This window comes from Neomonachus schauinslandi, chromosome 1 (genome assembly GCF_002201575.2).
Source record: "Neomonachus schauinslandi chromosome 1, ASM220157v2, whole genome shotgun sequence".
NCBI classification, from domain to species: Eukaryota; Metazoa; Chordata; class Mammalia; order Carnivora; family Phocidae; genus Neomonachus; species Neomonachus schauinslandi.
The window spans coordinates 149,452,148-149,471,058 of record NC_058403.1 but is presented as its reverse complement, the minus strand read 5'-3'; the positions used below and the strand labels follow the sequence as shown (position 1 = coordinate 149,471,058).

General features: G+C 38.3%; 1 protein-coding gene across 3 annotated transcripts in view; it reads right to left on the bottom strand.

The window, feature by feature from the left end:
• Positions 1 to 16,149, bottom strand: part of LRRFIP2 (LRR binding FLII interacting protein 2) — a 107,372-nt gene extending 91,223 nt beyond the window's left edge. For all 3 annotated transcript variants that reach the window (XM_021677566.1, XM_021677567.1, XM_021677568.1), the window contains exon 1: positions 15,862 to 16,149. The gene's annotated coding sequence lies outside the window, so the exon portion shown is untranslated. The remainder of the gene's footprint in view (positions 1 to 15,861) is intronic.
• Positions 16,150 to 18,911: the final 2,762 nt, after the last annotated feature.

Here is an 18,911-nt window from a genome sequence, read left to right as displayed (position 1 = left end):
TGGACCAAAGTTAAAGTGAGAGGATCTGAGTTCAACTGCTGCACTGCCCTTTCCCCTACCTGAGGCTTGGTTTCTTCACTTACAGAGCAGACACAACATCTGTCCGCCTATCCAACATGGTTAATGGGAGCTCAAGTGAGTTCAGGTAAATGCAAGCACCTAATAAACTTAGAAAGCACTCCATAAATGTTTCAAGTGCCTTGAATTAACTACCTCTTTTACATATTCAGCTTATGAAGTGGACAAAAGGGCAATCCTGGCCTTTCTTTACATTCTCATACTTTTAACTGAACTAAAACATCCTCAAGTTACTTTCTCCAGCATGCATTGTGTGATTATCATTAGCAATGCTAAGAATATTTGCTGAAGCACGGAAAAATCTAAAAAAAATAAAAATACCTTTAACTATAATCATTAGACTATGTAGCACATTTACATATTAAAAAATTAAAAAGAAGAAATTTTTAAGGTATTTTGTGGCATTCAAAGTCTATTTTTGAAAAATCCAAATGAATATACCAGTTTTAGAAGTGTGGCCTTATAATGGGAGTTAGTTCTCTCATGAGAACACAAGTGGCTCAGAAGATAAAAATTATTAAATGGTACACTTAAGATCTGCGCATATCTTTTTTTATTATTCTTTTTTTAAATTTTATTTATTTATTTGACAGAGAGAGAGCACAAGCAGGGAGAGCGGCAGGCTGAGGAGAAGCAAGCTCCCCACTGAGCAAGGAGCCCCATGCGGGATGGGATCGTGACCTGAGCCAAAGGCAGACACTTAACCCACTGAGCCACCCAGGAGCCCCAAGTACAGTAAAATATTAACAGTGGAATCCAAGTAGTAAGTACACAAGTGTTCATAGTAGAACTCTTTTCAACTTTTCTTAAGTTGCAAAATGTGTATAATAAAGTGCTGGAAAAAAATAACTAGTTGAGAAAGGTAGATGACTAAGTGAACAAAAGATAGGAACTGATAATTTCAATAAAAAAATCTTGATTTGAAAACCAAAAAGGAAGGTAGAGGTAATCACAGTATGGACGAATACCAATAGTTATGCATACATTAGAAAGATTATGGGCAAAGGAGAGAATGCCTCAATTGCTGGTTAGAAGAGAAAAAAATGAAGGGGAAAGGGCAGAGGTACGAGCAAAGCGGTAGGGGAGGGAAAGGGGGGGGCGGGTAGGCAGGAGGAAAGAATTAACACTTAAAGACATCAATTCCTGTAAATAGCTGAATGAGGACATTACGCAAAATGAATAAATCATTAACAGAACCTACAGAAAGAATAAAAGGTACATCTAGAAATTGAAGCAAAGTACAAAATGAAAATATGTATATGTGAGGCAAAACTGGAAGACCTGGCATAACCTGAAAGGTAGATGCAAAACATAAACTAAATCTCAGGAGAATATGAGAACCTATAATGGTTAAATTAAACTCATATTTTATAAAATATAATGCCTATAAAGGGACAATGAGAACTTGTATAATCCCATCTCCAACTTCCACATTTGGTAGTCCTAAGAATTAACAAAAATGTTTCTTAAAGTCTCATATTTTGAATACATATTATTCTCATACACCCAAAACAATTGATAATTTTTCCATTTCCTCCTTTCATAAGATGACATGCCAGTGGTTGCACTTCCTTCCTAGCTAACCGTGTTTAAATAAATGAAGTCTAACGGGCTGTATGTTCGACATGATTTACAATACTATTTTCAATAACTGTGCAGAACCCAAATTAGGAAGATGTGCTCTTACCCAACAACTGTATTCTCAGTATGCCCTGAGAAGTAAACCATTTTCTAGTACCAAATTCCCTCCTTTCCCTATGCCTTTTAAAAAGTATCTCAGTGTCAACTATACTTAAAAAAAAAAAAAAGAGAGAGAGCGAGAAAAAAAGAAAGAATGAACCTCAGAAATGTGTGTATGAACATACATTCAGAGGATGAAAGGAAGGGAGAGAGAAAATTACATATGCTGAGGACAGGTCAGACTTAAAAGTGTGCAATAAAGCAGAAAACAGGAAAAGAACAGAAGTACTAGGGAGAACAACAGAAGCTCAGGCAGCAAAGAACAAAGATAAAACCAAAGACGAGGGAGAAGTAGGGAAGCATGTAATAAAGATGTGATTTTTTAATGTAATTAATATGAAGAAGGTTCTAAAATTAGAAAATTACTATAAAATAAAATACATACCTTTAAATTTTCTGTTTCCAACAAATATGTACTGTGAATTTGCAAAGCACTATGTACATTTGGCTTATAAGTGGACAAAAGAGTAAATGGGAAAATTAAAATGGCAAAGAAAAATGCAGAGAAAAGTACTTATACTATTTCTACATATCCTTTCTTAATGGTGTTCTCTGAAACACAAAAGCTTTTATTTTGAGGAAGTCAATTTACCTATTTTTTTCTTTCGTTTCATTTGATGTCATTTTTTTTTTTTAAAGATTTACTTATTCTTTAGAGAGAGAGAGAGAAAGAGAGCAGAAGCAGGAGGGACAGAGGGAGAGGGAGAATGAATCCCAAGCAGATTCCACACTGAGCACAGAGCCCAACACAGGGCTCAATCCCACAACCCTGAGATCAGATCTGAGTGGAAACCAAGAGTCCAATACGCAACCGACTGCGCCAGCCAGGCGCCCCCATTTGATGTCATTTCTCTTTTTTTGCATTAACATATAATGTATTATTTATTTCAGGGGTACAGGTCTGTGATTCATCAGTCTTACACAATTCACAGCGTTCACCATAGCACATACCTTCCCCAATGTCCATCACCCAGCCACTGATGTCATTTCTAAGAAGGCACTGCCTACCCCAAAATCTCAACGATTTATTCATATGTTTTCTTCTTAGAGTTTTACAATTTTAGCTCTTACCTTTAAGTCTATGATCCATTTTGAGTTAATTTTTATATATGGTTTGAGGCAGGGTACCAACATCATCCTTTTGCCTGTGGATATCCACTTATTCCAGTAACGTTTGTTGAAAAACTATTCTTTCCACAACTGAATGACCTTGGCAGCCTTGTCAAAAACCAATTGACCATAAAAATAAGGGTTTATGTGTGGACCCTCAATTCTATTCCATTGATCTATCTACATAAATCTATATATATCTATAAATATAGATCTCCTTCTGTCAGTATCACACTGTCTTGATTACTACTGTAGCTTTGCAATAAGTTTTAAAATGGGGAAAAGTGTGTCTTTCAACTTTGTTCTTTTTAAGATTTTACTGGCTATTCTAAGTCCCTTATATTTCCATATAAATTTTAGGATTGGCATGTCAATTTAAAAAAAAAAAGGCTGCTGGAATTTTGATAGGGATTACACTGAATCTATAGATCAATTTGAGAAATATCGCCTTCTTAACAATATTGATTCCAATCCATTAACATGGGATGTCTTTCCATTTATTCAGATCTTTAATTTCACTCCACTATGTTTTGTGGCTTTCAATGAATTCTTATACTTCTTTTATTAAATTTATTCCTAGGTCAAGTAGATATAAAAGTTTCTACAGGGACTCCTGGGTGACTCACTTGGTTAAGCATCTGCCTTCTGCTCAGGTCATGATCCCAGCATCCTGGAATCGAGTCCCGCACTGGAACCTGCTTCTCCCTCTGCCTACCACTCCCCCTGCTTTTGTGCCCTCTCTCTCTCTCTCTCTCTGACAAATAAATAAAGTCTTAAAAAAAAAAAGTTTCTATAGAGTATAAAATGCTATGGAAATATACTGTATCACCAACACCAAAAAACATCTAAAATCACAATAAGCAAAAGAGAAGGTAGTAAAGTAAAATTCAGAAGTAAATCCCATGGCTAAGGTTAATCTTAGTTGAGCCATGGGTGGGCAGGGGAATTGCATATTTTCAAACACAAATATAATCCAACACTATACCTATATACTTAGTGGGAAGGCATTTTTCACTATTTCCAATTTACTAGATATGTAGCAACAATAAAAGGAACGGAAAGTCCTTTCACTGAATTATACAAGGCTGTGTTTTCTATCTGGGGTATAGAGAATTATTACTGAAATATTTCTTCCACCAAAAGAAATGAAAATCAAAACTAACATGATAGAAGCAAGTAACTAACTTCTGTTACTAATAAGAAAATAGAACCAGAATTAAGTCCCAAAGGAAAAAAGAACTTAAACTAGCCTTAGACCTTAGGCTCTCCTTCTGATTAAGATGAACTCTATTGACAATACTTATATTAACTATATTCTAATAACAAAAATAAAACTTAGAATATAATGCAACAAGAGGAAAAATTACATTAATAAATATGATCTTTTTAATTTTTTGTTAGTCTATTGTAAAACCAAAGATAAAACTGAAAATGACCCAAGTTTACCACAACAGCTTTAAGTCAAGGCCAGTCAACATGATGTAATAAATTGTGGCAGGAAAAAACTCATAGGAAGGAAGCAAAGACAAAGACACATTTGATATTATGCCTATAAGGTGCAAAAAGATAATAAAATGCCATGTAAAGTATGACTGCAAATATGTAAAACTTCATACATACGAATAATGAATAAAGACAATATGTATAAAAAGAATCTTCCTTTTTCTTAAGTTTTATATACTGCTGATAATCACTTTACCAAAAATGATTTAAGCTAAAATTTACAATTATGGGCTACTTCATAGTATGAAAATACAAACTTACAAGAATAACCAACTTTGAAACAATATTAATGAACTGATAAAAGAGAAAGATTCATTTGGTCTGTCAGAGCAATTGCAAAGTAGGACTATAAAAATTTACGTTGGTCATCTCCGGTAAAACTGTAATTTCCTAATAGATTTCATAGTGACCATCACTTTTACAGGCATAATGACATTTTAAGTAAGTGAAAAACACATTGCTAATTTTAAATAGAATGAGCACCACTAGATTAACCTTTAAAATTAAAAATCTAACTTGAATCAACAGGTCAAAATTAGAAAAAGAAGCAAGCATTAATGTCCTCTAACGTCCTGGGGGAAAACAACAATTTTTAAGTCTACAACTTTTTATTATCAAAGCAAAATCCTTTCAAATTATCAGCTTTCCCTGAAGACCTCTATTCTATGAATCCTTCCACCCACATAGCTCACTGACTGGATAATAAAATAGTGCCATGAGATACTTTTACAGCATAATGGGAGAAGCCAACATTTCTCCTCTCTTGAGCCATGTTGGTCAGGTTTGTGTAGCTTAAACCTTTCTTAGAAAGGGCAAAGTAATACTCTGAAATGGTAGGCAAGATACCAATCAGGCCCATAAAAGGAAGTCAACAAGATATAATGCAATGTAAAGTACAATGTTCACAAGGGAATAATTAGAGAAGAGCACCAAGCTGACAGCACAGCTGTGAGAGTAGCTAATCCAAGTGCCATCCAATCTAAAGCCACATGCAATGAGCTCCACTTTAGATGTATGACTTTGCTCAAAAAAGACCTAACATCAACATTTGGGTAGCTCCTTTTTATACAAATAAAGACAAACTGACCATCCCTCCTCCCATACCTGCTCATCCACCACAGCCTCACACACACACACACACACACACACACACACACAGAAAGATATCATTAATAACTTCTCAGAAGTTAAGGACATAAGTTTCCAGATTCAAAGGGCCCACAGAATGCTCAACACAAGTCCTGAGTCCATACCAAAGTATTTCATAGTGAATTACCTGAGTGAATTTCAAACACTGGAGACAAAGATGATTTTACAAGCTTCCATGGGTGGGAAAATCAGGTTACATAGAAAGAATTAACAATTAGAATGGCTTTAAACTTTTAAAAGTAATTCTGGAAATGAGGCACCTGGGTCGCTCAGTCAGATGAGCAACCAACTCTTGATTTCAGCTCAAGGTCATGATCTCAGGGTGGTGGGTTCGAGTCCCCCATAGGGCTCCCTGGTCAGCACAAAGTCTGCCTGAGATGCTTTCTCTCTCCCTCTCCCTCTGCTCTTTCTCAAACAAACAAATAAATAAAATCTTTTTTTTAAAAAAGGTAATTCTGGAAAGAGGACAATCACTGTATTGATGCCTTCAAACTCCTGAAGGAAAACTACAGACAACCTATAAACAGCCTATGCCCAGTCAAACCATTCTATTTCCCATACTTGATGATTAAAGACATTTTTAGACATTTGAGGCCTCAAAAACTTACCTCTTTTATGCCCTTTGTCAATAAGCTACTAGAAGATATACTTCACCAAATAAAAGAGAAAAATCAAAGGAGTAGTTTTTTGCAGAGTCAGCCAGGGACTCGGGTTCCTTTCTTCCCGTGACTACTCCTTTACCCCTGCTTCCCAACTCGCAACCGATAGAGATGTGAGACAGATATACACCTGAATTGTGTTAAACCACTGAAACTTGGGGGTTGTTTAAGTTGGTTAGTCTATTCTGACTAACAGACACAAAAAGGTGATAGAGCTATTCCACTTTTCAAAACTGAACCACATATTGATTAGAAATACATGTATGGAGAGTGGGACGGCACAGTTGGGCAAGGAATGGTCCCAAGAGAGCGATTAACATGTAAAATGGCACTGTGATTGCCTGAGAAGGAAGGCACACATTAAAGAATATGTACAGGAACTTCTATGATAATTGTAATGTTCATTTCTTGCCTAGGTAGTGAGACACAGATGTTCATTTTATTGTTCTTCCTCAAAATGTATTTTTGTTTTATATCTCGCCATGTTTCACAAATAAACTAATTATTTTGTTCAAAATAAAACAGATACATAGGATGAGGCACTTGAAAAAAAATGTTGGAGCATTTGGGAAAAAATAAGGTGAAGAGAAAACTAAGTGAAGAAAGGAAGCCCCCTGGCAGCCCCCCTGGAAAAACTGAGTTAAACAAGAAAGAAAACAATCATGGTACAATACTTGGCTAAGCAGTAAATAATATTTATTTAGTTATAATGAAAACACCAACTATTGATTTAAAAATTGCAAAACTGGAATGTTGCAGAGAGGAGATACACATACACACATATAATGAAGAAACAGAAAAGTAACAATAAAAACCACCAGTAATATTTAGTTAACTGCACATACATGTTTTTCAAAGAGAAATAGGTTCATAAAGTATGTGCCATTTTGTAAGATACTTCTTTTAACTGCACATTCATGTTTTTTAGACAAAAATGGGTTTATAAAGTATGTGCTATTTTATAATCAGCTATGGCAGACAGACTCTAAGGTGGCTCCCCACCATTATTCCCCCTCCTTCTGTTCCTACCTTTGTGTAGACACCTCTCAAAGATGTGGCCAGGACTTGTGACTTGCTTCTAACCAACAGAATATGACAAAGGTTATGAGATGTCATTCCCATGATTATGTTACATTATATAAGACTAGCCAGCTAGCCAACTTGCTCTAGGCTCTCCTTAATGATTTGACCAAGTGGTCATATCAGGAAATTCCACAGAGCCAAGAAATTCAGGTTGCCTCTAAGAGCTGAGAGCAACCTTTAGGAGCTTGAAGACAGCCTCTACATAACCTTTAGTTATCCTAAAGTAACCTTTAGTGAGCAAGAAGCTTCAGGTCCAAAACCAGAAATAAATTAATTCTGCCAAAAACCTCAGTGAGCTTGGAGATGGATTTTTATCATGTAAGTCTCCAGAAGAGAATTCTGCCCAGCCACACACAACACCTTGATTACAGCCTCATGAGACCTTATGCAGAGGACCCAACTCAGCCACGTTCAGACTCCTGCCCCACAGAAACGTAGGATAATAAATGTGTGTTGTTTTAAACTCTAAATTCGTGTAACTTGTTGCACAATACAGAAAACAAATGCAACAGCTTTTAAAACTTTGGATTAAAAAATACCTTTGGATGAATAAATTCTGCAAAGGTACAGGGATAAAAAAATCAACACATACACACATATACAAAACAGCTGCATTTCTATACACTAGCTATGCACAATCCAAAAAGGAAATTAAGAAAACAATTCCATGTACAATAACATCAAAAAGAATAAAATACTTGGGAAAAAATTTAACCAAGGAGGCTTGTACACTGAAAACTACAAAACATTGCTGAAAAAAATTAAAGGAGATATAAATAAATGGAGAGCCACCCCTGTTCAAGGACTGGAAGACTTAACATTGTTAAAATGTCAATAATACCCAAAGCCATCTACAGATTTAAGGCACTCTCTATCAAATCCTAATGATATTTTTTGTAGAAATAGAAAAACCCATCCTAAAATTAAAATTCATATGCAATCTCAAGGGATCATGAACAGCCAAAACAATCTTGAAAAGAACAAGTTGGAGGTATCACACTTCCTGATTTCAAAACTTAACTAGAAAGCTACAGTAACCAAAACAGTGCCTTACTAGCATATACCACAAACAAAAATAACTCACAGTAGATCAAAGAAATAAGTGTAAGCTAAAACTACAAAACTTTTAGAAGAAAACATACACAAAAAGCTTCACAACACTGGATTTGGTGATGATTTCTGGAATATAATGCCAAAAGCCCAGGCAACAACAACAAAAAGTAGATAAATTGGACTTCATCAAAATTAAAACTTTGTGCATCAAAGGACAATATCAAGAGAAAAAAGTGACCCACAGGATGGGAGAAAATATTTGCAAATAGTACATCTAATAAGGGATTAATCTCCAGAATATATAGAGAACCCCTAAAATTCAACAACAAAAAACAAACAACCCAATTCAAATACGGGCAAAGGAATTGAACAGACATTTCTCCAAAGACAGATAAATGGCCTATGAGCACATGAAAAGATGCTCCACATCACTAGTTATTAGGGAAATACACATTAAAACCCCAATGAGACACCACCTCACATCCATTAGAATGGCTATTATTTTAAAAAATAATAATAAGTGTGTCAAAGATGCAGAGAAACTGGAACCCCTGTACACTGCTGGTAGGACTGTAAAATGATGAGCCACTGTGGAAAACGGGCATGGCAATTCCTCAAAAAAGTAAACACAGAATTACTATATGATCAAAAAAAAAAAAAAAGAATTACTATATGATCAAACAATTCTACTTATGGGTATATGCCCAAAAGAAATGAAACCAGGGACTCAAATAGATATTTACACACTTGTGTTCATAGGTAGCAGCATTATTCACAATTTGGTAAAAGCTAATTAAGTGTCCATCAACGGACAAAGGGATAAACAGAACGTGGAATATACATACAATGGAATATTAGTCAGCCTTAAAAAGGAGTTAAATTCTCATGCATGCGGGCGCCTGGGTGGCTCAGTAGGTTAGGCATCTACTTTCAGCTCTGGTCGTGATCCTGGCACCCTGGGATCGGTCCTGCATTGGGCTCCCTGCTCGGCAGGGAGTCTGCTTCTTCCTCTCCCTCTGCCCCTCCTCCCCACTCGTGTTCTCTCTCTCTCTCTCTCTCTCTCATAAATAAATAAAAATCTTTAAAAAAAAAATTCTCATGCATGCTACAACTTGGATGAACCTTGAGGACATTGTGCTAAGTGAAATAAGCCAGACACAAAACAGAAATATATGATTCTACTTATATCAAGTACTTGGAGTAATCAAATTCATAGAGACAGAAAGTAGAATAGTGGTTGCCAGGTGCTGTGGGGATGAAGGAGTTATTTTAATGGGTGCAGAGTTTCAGTTTGGGATGATGAGAAAGTTCTGGAGATGGATGATGGTGAAGGTTGTACAACAGTGTGAATGTATTTAACACCACTGAATTGTACACTTAAAGATGATTAAAATGGTAAATTTTATATTACATATATTTTAACACAATTTTTTTTAAACCCCACTTGGATGGGTAACAAAGGGTGAGTTGGGTAAAACAGGCAGACAATGACTCTCATTTCTTTGACTATCCACTGAGATGTGGCAATATCCATGACAGGGGAAAAGACAGCCAATCTAAAACTGAATTTTTTTTTTCTATCTTTAATCCTATAATCCTTGGGTCACTTTACTGAAATCCTTTTTTTTTTCTTTTTAATAGCAACATGTATGCTTACTAATTGTACTCTTTATTGTTATAAATTACTTAAACCATTTAACAGAGAAATAAATATTTTAACATCCTAGTCCTCTGCATACAGTATACTCTATTTTACTTAGAAACAGCCAAAAAAGTGCTCCTGGCTGTTAAAATGTTTCAACTTAGGAAAGTGGGGGATATAGAAAGAATAACAAAGTGATCAGAACAAGTAACTTTAAAAAGAGTTTCCTAAAACAGTAAAGTTATGTTATATCAAAACTAGTTAAGATTTTTGGTGTTCATAATGAAAAAACTAAAACATACAAGGTTCAAAGTGAAAACAATGAAAAGATGAACTACGATTTTTTAAAGAAGGGTTTTAATAGTTCCCTTCTGAGGAAATAAAAACAACCTGATACACATTTGTACTCCAAAGCTTTTCCACTCTCTCTGTTCTGCACTATCTTCACCTCCTTTTTTTTTTTTTTTTTGGTAGAGAAAGGCTGAGACTTGAGACAGGCAAGGGATAATAGGAATAAATCAGATAATAGGAATAGAAAAAAATAAAAAGGGAAAATACTCCAGTTTACTTTTTCTCCTCACACTCAATACAGTACTAACTACATCATTATTATCAAATGCAAATAATCCAAATTTCTGAGGGCAAGGAAAAACTAAATTTCTTGGAGTTACAACCTAATCTAAAGCAAAAAAAGGAAACCATCTGCAGCTTTGCATCTGTAAATTAAGTTTGCACTGCATGAGGAATTCTTCCAACAACCTTGACTGTAATACAAGGCTGCAGTTTAATATGGTGACAGGAACCTTGGATAAATGGGTAGAGTACTAAGCCCTTTAAACAGTTTTCTAGCCTAAGTAGTGAAATCAGTTAAAGAACTTTAAACTCAAGGGCCTCATTCACTGAGTATAGAAAACACCAAGGTTTTCATGAGAAAGCACATGATACACAGAGGCAGCTGTGCTGGGAGATAGCATCTGGTAACAGCCTCGAGTTATTTTTAAAGAGATAACTTCATGATAATGTACATGAGATTGTAGCAGTTCCATGGGAAGAAGAGCGCGAGAATTTGGGAAGAAGCTAATTTCTTTGTACAAACTCAAAATAATCCTATAAAACAGCCCATCATTCCCAGTGTCCTTTTGATCCAAAGATATGTGTGCAAGTCTCTGAAGTGAACTAGTTCAACTAGGGCCCTGGCCTCCCTATGCCAGTATCAGTAATGGTTTTCCCGTTGTAAAACATTTGACTGATCACTCTTAGACCCAGACCATAACATCAATACTGGTACAATCCTGTGCTCCTCCTTCTGCACATTCTTCTGAAATACTTTTCTCATTAGTTTTCCTTAATCACGCTCTTTTCTTAAAAAAGAAAGACAAAAAGAAAAAAAAATGATCCTAGGATATGCATGCTAAGCAGATTTTCACCCCAAAACTTAGCCTTAACCTTCTGGAGGCAAATGTCCTTTATAAGCTCACTCCTCTGTGGTTGCCGCTTTTCCTAAACCGCAGGCCTTCCTGACTGGCAGCCGGGCCAGGACAGATTACAGTTATGTGGTAGGTTCTGTCGGACAAGCTCTGACAAGGCCTCAAAATAGACCCTGGGCACCAGCCAGAGACACTGCCACTCACAAGTTCCAACTTCATCATCATACATTAGCCCCTCAGTACTTTTTTTTTTTCTCCCCTAGAATCTCTCATTTTCAAAGGGCAAAAGTTCCTGAACGCCCCTCCTCCTGGTCATGAGTGAGCTGTATAATACAGAAATTAAACTTTTAAACTTTTAATTTGCTCACAAACACTTGCAGAATAAAAACTAACACTGTACCTACCCCCTGCCTTGGGATATTAATCCATCCATAGCACTCTGGTTTGCAAAAGGATTTTGGAATCTCAAACTCTACAGGGGTTTATTTTACTATGAATAGACTAGGATGTGGAAGGTAAAGGAAGACAGAAGGTGGACTATTTATTTTCTGTGACTAATAATATAGTAGCAGACTTCATCAGGGCAAGACGTTAAACTATACACAATATTTTTAATTGATATTGGTCATAAAATCCTAAAACAATCAACCAACTACAAAAGGTATTCATTTAACTATTACCCAATATATAAGTGAAGTGGTTTGTCTATAACACCAGTCTTCAAGCCACAGTATTTTCACCCTTACCAGTACAAACAAAACTAACCACCAGTCACTCTAAATGATTAAATTAAGATTGCCTTATAAAATACACTTTAATATTTTTTAAAATGGAGAGGATAGAATACAAAGTAAGAGCTCCTTTCTCCTACAAGGTTGAGAAAGAAGTTAACTTCTATTATAAAATAAAATCCAATATAAGATTGAAACAAATTTATAAATCTTCACAATTTAAGGTCCAACTTTGCAATCACTCTTTCAGAAATATATTCCATATACATACTTATGGACTAGTGCAAAGATTTATATACTAGTTGTTCACTATAGCAACATTTGTAGAAAGCTAAAAACAACCTAAATGTCTGTTAATAGGGAATGGTAAAACAAAGCATGGAAAATGAATAAACTGTGGTTCATCTACACTAGGCAAGACATCCAGTCTTTTTTTAAAAATCAGATGGACACATGTGCTAATACAGAAAAGTCTCTAAGATATATATCAAGGGTAAGAATGAAAGGTAGAAGAAAGTTCTCCTAAACATAGGTGATAATATGTAATAGAAAATTTGGAGAATATACAGGAAACCATTCACAGTAGTTGCTTGGATTAGGGGGTGGGGGAGTGAGAAAAGGCTAGGAGTTTGTTGTGCAAAGGAAGCTTCCTTTGCACCACATAACATTTTCTTTTCAAATGTTTTATCAATTTTTAAAAATCCTACAAACATCTACTGTACCCATGAAGTGGGCATTCTCTTTCCATGTATGTATGCCATGTCTTTTGTCTTCTCAACCATTTTTACTCTTATCTACTGCTCTCCCTACCACTAAACCAAAACAAAAGCATACACATTTAGCAAATCTCAGAGTTCCCCCAAGAAACAGAATCCTTTTCCATCCCCCATCAGAATAAAGAAATAATAGAATAAACGAAAAAGTATAACTTATACTAAACCCTGTTTTTAGCCCCATGTTTGATTCCTTTTAAGTCTGGCCTAATTTCTTGTAGGGCAAAAAGTTTTAAAAGTAAAGTGCAATGTGCAACACAAAAAAATTATTTCCAAAGGTGTCTATCTAGTATCTTAAAAGGAGAAATGGAGAAAAAGGTAAAATTATTCTACTCACAGGGCAAATTCTGCTCAATCCCTTCCCTCTGAAGTTTTAAAAGTTGAGTTTTGAATAACAGTCATAAAGTCTATTAAGTCTATTGCAAACTGGATAAGGTAGTACATTTTCCTGGTTAAAGGTCCATCTCACCATTCAAAGTCTCCAGAAAGAAACTAACTACCTAAAAGGAAAAGGCTATGAAATGGCCTCTATTTTGTAGGTGCAATGGATAGTGCTCTTATGGTAAAGAACTGTATCTCTTAAATGATCCTCATCAACATTCCCAGCACGCTGCCAGAATTTTTTTTTTCTATACATCATCAATTCTGTTCCTTTTCACACTAGGAGCACAGTAAAACAATTCACAAAAAGCTTAGCAAGACACAGCTCTCATTTCTAGCAAAAATATGTTTTTGGTTTGTTTTTAGAGAAAAAGAATCTACTTGCCAAATATACCCTCCTATCACTTTTTCCCTTCATTATGGAGATGCTTAAATCATGACGTAAGAAGGCTTCTCTTGCATATCTACCTATCAAGACTGTTAGTTATGGTGCTTTCCACAAGGGATTTTCCAAAAGGGAATCTCTGTTTACTGGGAACTGAAACTCTTAATTAAGTCACTATTAGCTGGACAAAAATCAAAAGCAACACTAGGGAACACTCTGTATATAAGAATGAATATCCAAGAAAATAAGATGCCAAAATTTAGTCAAATAATTAAAGGAACCTGGTAAGCAAGACCAACTTACCATTACTTTATAGCTGATAACTAACTAAAGTTCCCTACAAATGAAAATCAAGGTAAAATAAGCTGAATTCCAAAAAGAAGTAAAAGAAAACAAGGCTAAGAGTATCAAGTTCTCTGTGATTCAAGGTTATTTTGCTTAACAATATTTTCAAAGCCAAAAATGATCAAATTACATTTCAGCAATAAAAAGTTATTTCTAGTTTACAATGAATTCATTCCAATAATTAATCACAACTTCAATACACTTTCTTCTATAGCAGAACTTACGTAAGAACTCAGTATAGTCTCATTCCACATTTTTAAGGATTCACAAAATAGGTGAGGCCTTTCACTGAAAAGACTATTTTGTATACTGTAGATTCTTTCCGTAAACTTTTTTATGCCTTTTCACTGACATTTATTTTGTTTCTAGACCCCTTCATTTATCTTCCCACATCTGGCAAAAAAAAATAGGGAGAGTGGGGGAGGGTAAAATTACAACAATTCACTAGGAACTATTTAAAGCCAAACACTCTGCAAAAGTTCAATTTTTATCTTCTTACCACACTTCATGACAGTAAGTATTCAGCAACAAACCTAACAAAGCATAATACAACACTTCATATAAAATGACTAAAGGCAGCTAAACAGGCAGTAACAAACTTCTAGCTTTCCTCTATTCCAATTTTAAGATCCGTATCAATGATTCAGAGTGACCTAACTTTCTAAATGAGTCACACTTTCTGAAATTCTTACTCTAACATGAATATAATACTAGATCATCTCTATATTTGTTAAAGAGAGCATGATGTTGGTTAAAAAGGGTTAATACTGCAAAACTTCCAAACCACAGCAAACCTCAAGTCTCTGCCAACTAACTCTTATCTGCAACACTGCATTCTCCAACAATTGCACCTGTATATATAGATTCATCCCCATATAAAATGTTATCTTGCAAAAAATGTTATTTTATATTATGAACTCGCCCACCTACTGTTCACCATCTCTCTGGTTCCATTCATTGCATCCACGTTCTCTTCCCATTGTGATAACATAAAAAATTAGTGGCTACTCAGTTATTCTTACACATTATCTCTTAGTCAATTAACCTACTCTACAGTTTTTCTGTTTACCGCAGAAATGCTGAGTCATTAAATGGAAACTCAAAGAAAATGAGCTATAAACAGTTAAAGTTTAGGATACAATATTTCCCTATATTTCCCTAGCCGTGTCTCAGCAGCCTAATATTTGCATCTCCCATGGTGTAAAAGTAGAGCAAACACTTGAACTTTTTCCGTCTAAGAAAGGAAAAGAGGTGCGTTCCCTTATGTCCGCCTGCTTCCTGCTGGATATCCACAGGCAAGAGAAGCAGGCCTGACTGGAGCTGTATAACTTAACAATCTGGATGTGAATAACACCCCATATTAGTCAAGCATTAACCCCGACACTCCTAGCAAGCGCCTGTTATGCCCGCGCTTCAGTTCGGGTCAAGGAAGAAAAAAAATCCCATAAAAATGCTACGCCCTCCACCGGCCTGACACCGTTCGCTGGGGTGCCGGTCCGGGGACAGAAGCGAGGGAGTGCCGCGCCGCGGGAGAGGAGAAGGAGCCTCGAGCACCGAGGCACAGGGACAGCGGCCCAATGTATTTTCTCCCACAATGGGAGTAACCCCTTCCCCTCGCACAGACGGAGGGTGCGCGTTAGAAATCAGGCGTGCTGCCGGCGAACGCGGTAGGCGGGGGGCGACCCCGACCCGAGAGCCCGCAGGGAAGCCCGTCCCCCAGCAGGGCTCAGCGGCGGCGCGGGTCGCACGGGCTGTAGAGGCCGGGAAGGGGGCCCCGGGACGGCGGGAGGGACGGCCCTTACCTGTCCCTGGGAGCGGGCTGTGGCTGTGGCGCCGCCCGGGAAGGGCCGGGGCACGGGTCGGCCGCCGGGAGCCGGCCGGGCGAAAAGGGAGGAGCGGAGGGCTAGGGGCGCGGACGGCGAACTGGGTCCCAGGCCCCAGGCCAGGGAGGCTGGGCTGGACGCGGCGGCTCCCGGCGCCCGAGGCCGGCCAGTCAGTCACGCCGGTGGCCCCGCGGCGCGGCGGCTAAGACAGAGACAGCGGGAACCGGCCCCCGGGAGGAGCCGCAGCCCGAGCGGCTGGCGAAGGAGGCGGAGGAGGGGCGGGGCCACAGGGTCGGTGACCCGCTCACCCGGAAGCAGTTGCGGCCGCGGCGGCGCGCGCTGCGGGACGGGCAGGATCCCGGCCTGGCGGCGGACGGCTGGCTCTTCCGCGGTAGCGGTGCGCGGCTCCGGGAGCGGTGCTTCCGCCGCGGTGCGCGGCCACTGCTAGCTACCGGCGCCGCGCTGGAGGGAGGGTGGCGGGGTGCGACCCCGGTGGGCGGAGGACCAGGAGCCCGGAAGGTGAATTGAGGTGGGCGCCCGCTCGCGGCTGCACCTGCCCTGGTCGCCCCTAAACTGTCCGGCCTAGTGGGCTTGGGTAAGTGGGCCGGGGCGGCGGTTCCGGCTGTAGAGAACGAGTGTGCGAGAGCTAGTGGGTGTAATGGCAACGCGAAAAGCCTCGTTTCCAAAATGAAAACGCGTGATTTTAAAATGATTTCCGGAGAAAAATGCGGCGGAGTTGGGGGGTAGGGTGGATGGAGGGACGTAGAGGCCGTTAAATATCTGCTAGACACGGACGTGTCGTTCATTCCAGAAGTGTCTCTCGAGACTCAGCAGGTTCAAGGTGCTGGAGAAAGGCCAGGGCCCAGCTCTTTGGGAAGCTTACCTTCTAGTGGGGTAGAGGGATTTAAGCAGACAAGGTAATGACAGATTGTGGTGAGGCTGTGCAGGAAATACATAAGAATGATGTGAGAGATTGTGTGGGCGAGACCCCTTTTTCAGGATAGGATGGCTAGAGAACCAACCTCTAGAGGGAAGTGATAGTTGAGCAGCTTCCTGGGGGAAAAGGCACGAAATACACTTAGCCACAATTTTATAGACAGGGACTACAGGTTCCAGAACCTGCTTGAGTAAGCCCACGGATTCCATGTGAAGAACCTGTCTCTAACGCCTTCTAAGGGCTGTCTGTGTGCTGTCCACCCTTGCAATTTCACAAGGCTTGCTCACCCTTTCGAGTTGATGGAGCCTGGGAATATGGCTCTCTTAGCGGAGGTTCAAGGCATGAGTTAGGGAACGTTGGTCTCCAGACAGAGACCAACGTCAATAGGCGCTTCCGGGGGAGAATTACACCATCAGCCTTGAAAGATAAATTCTTTAACCTTTTACCATTTCTTTTTCCATGTCAGTTTTTCTCAGACCCATGAGTAAACATTAAAACTATTATTTTTACCTGGGATCAAGAGGAGTTTGGGGCACCTGGGTGGCCCAGTCGGTTAAGTGTTTGCCTTCGGGTCAGGTCATGATCCCAGGCTCCTGGGGATCAACCCCCGGTCAGGCTCCCTGCTCAACGGGGAGTCTCCTTCTCCCTCTCCCCCTCCCCCTCCATCCCGTTTGTGCTCTCTCTGTCATTCTCTCTCTCTCAAATAAATAAATAAAATCTTAAAAAAAAAAAAGAGGCGCTTTAATCTTCCCAAAAGGTTCTACTCTGTTATCATCTGAATAAAAGAATTAATGGCCTATTTTGCTAAATCAGTTAAAGTCAAAATAAAAAGCTGACTTGCAAAAGAGAGGACCTATTCAGGTATTAATGCATTACCTGAATAATAACCAATAAATCCAATAATGTTTATTAAATATTAGTTTATATAACTGCATAATTAATAGAACAATTGTTTGGATAATAGTAGGATTAGATTCTCTTGCCCTTTTTATTTACCCTTTAGCCATTTGTTTTGATGCATACCACACTAACAGGGAAAGAAATATTTTGTTGTGTCTTCTGGGAAAACTGGGAAGGACCTCACACTTACTGCTACCTACTGTTTGCACAGCATTGTGCTAGGCAATTAAATATATTATCCCTTTCAGTACTAGGACCAACCTTGAGATATGGGGATTATTATACCCATTTTAGGAGCAAAGACGTTGAGATTCAGAGACTGTGACTGGCCTAAGGTAACAAAACTAGTAGCTGGAAGAGTCAGAATTTGAACTCAGGTCTTTCTAGCCCTAATTCCCCTTTTACTTTGCACCGAGTTGCTAAACTCTAATATTTAAGAAGGAAATATAAGTGAAATGTCCAGCCAAACAGATTTCTATGTTGCTTTAATAAGCTTTAAGGTACAGTGAGATGAGGCAATTTGGGAGATTCTCTGGGTTTCAATTCTCCTTCTGTAGGATATTTGCCATCTATTTGGCACTGAAAAAGCTACTCATAAAAGTTCATAATGCCGTGTGTCTTTTGAATGCTCCCAGGAATGTGGTAAATTATGACACTAACGTTTTATCATTGCAAGGGGGTCCTGCCTAAATGTGTCCCTCTGAATTCTTTCACAAGCAGTCTTTCCTTGCACATCAAGTGATTTCTTTCTGCCAAAAATATGTGTTCCCAGATTTTTATGGAATATTGTGACATGTGAATGCCCCCAGGTCTGTGTAGGCTGGCTGCTCTAGGGACATTTAATGGATGAAGGAAAATCTTGAAAATGTTTATACAGTTTTGAGGAATGAAGTGGTAGGATTTGTGCATTTTTGTTCCTTTCATATCAGATCTTCCATGTTTTTCTTTGATGATGTCAAGAAATACAAGTTTTCCTTTCTCAAGAGCAAACACTCATTTTTGTGGTTTTTGCAAAATTAAGTTGTTTTTTGCAAACAGTACTATGTTTCACTCTCTACATGTCTCTGGAAAATATCATTAGTTCAAACATTAAAAATAGGATGCCAGTTTTCAGAGCCTAATATTTTTATTAGTAAAGTGTGTGCCTGTCTGTCTGTCTTGGAAACATTTTTTAAAATTTTGGTTAACTCCT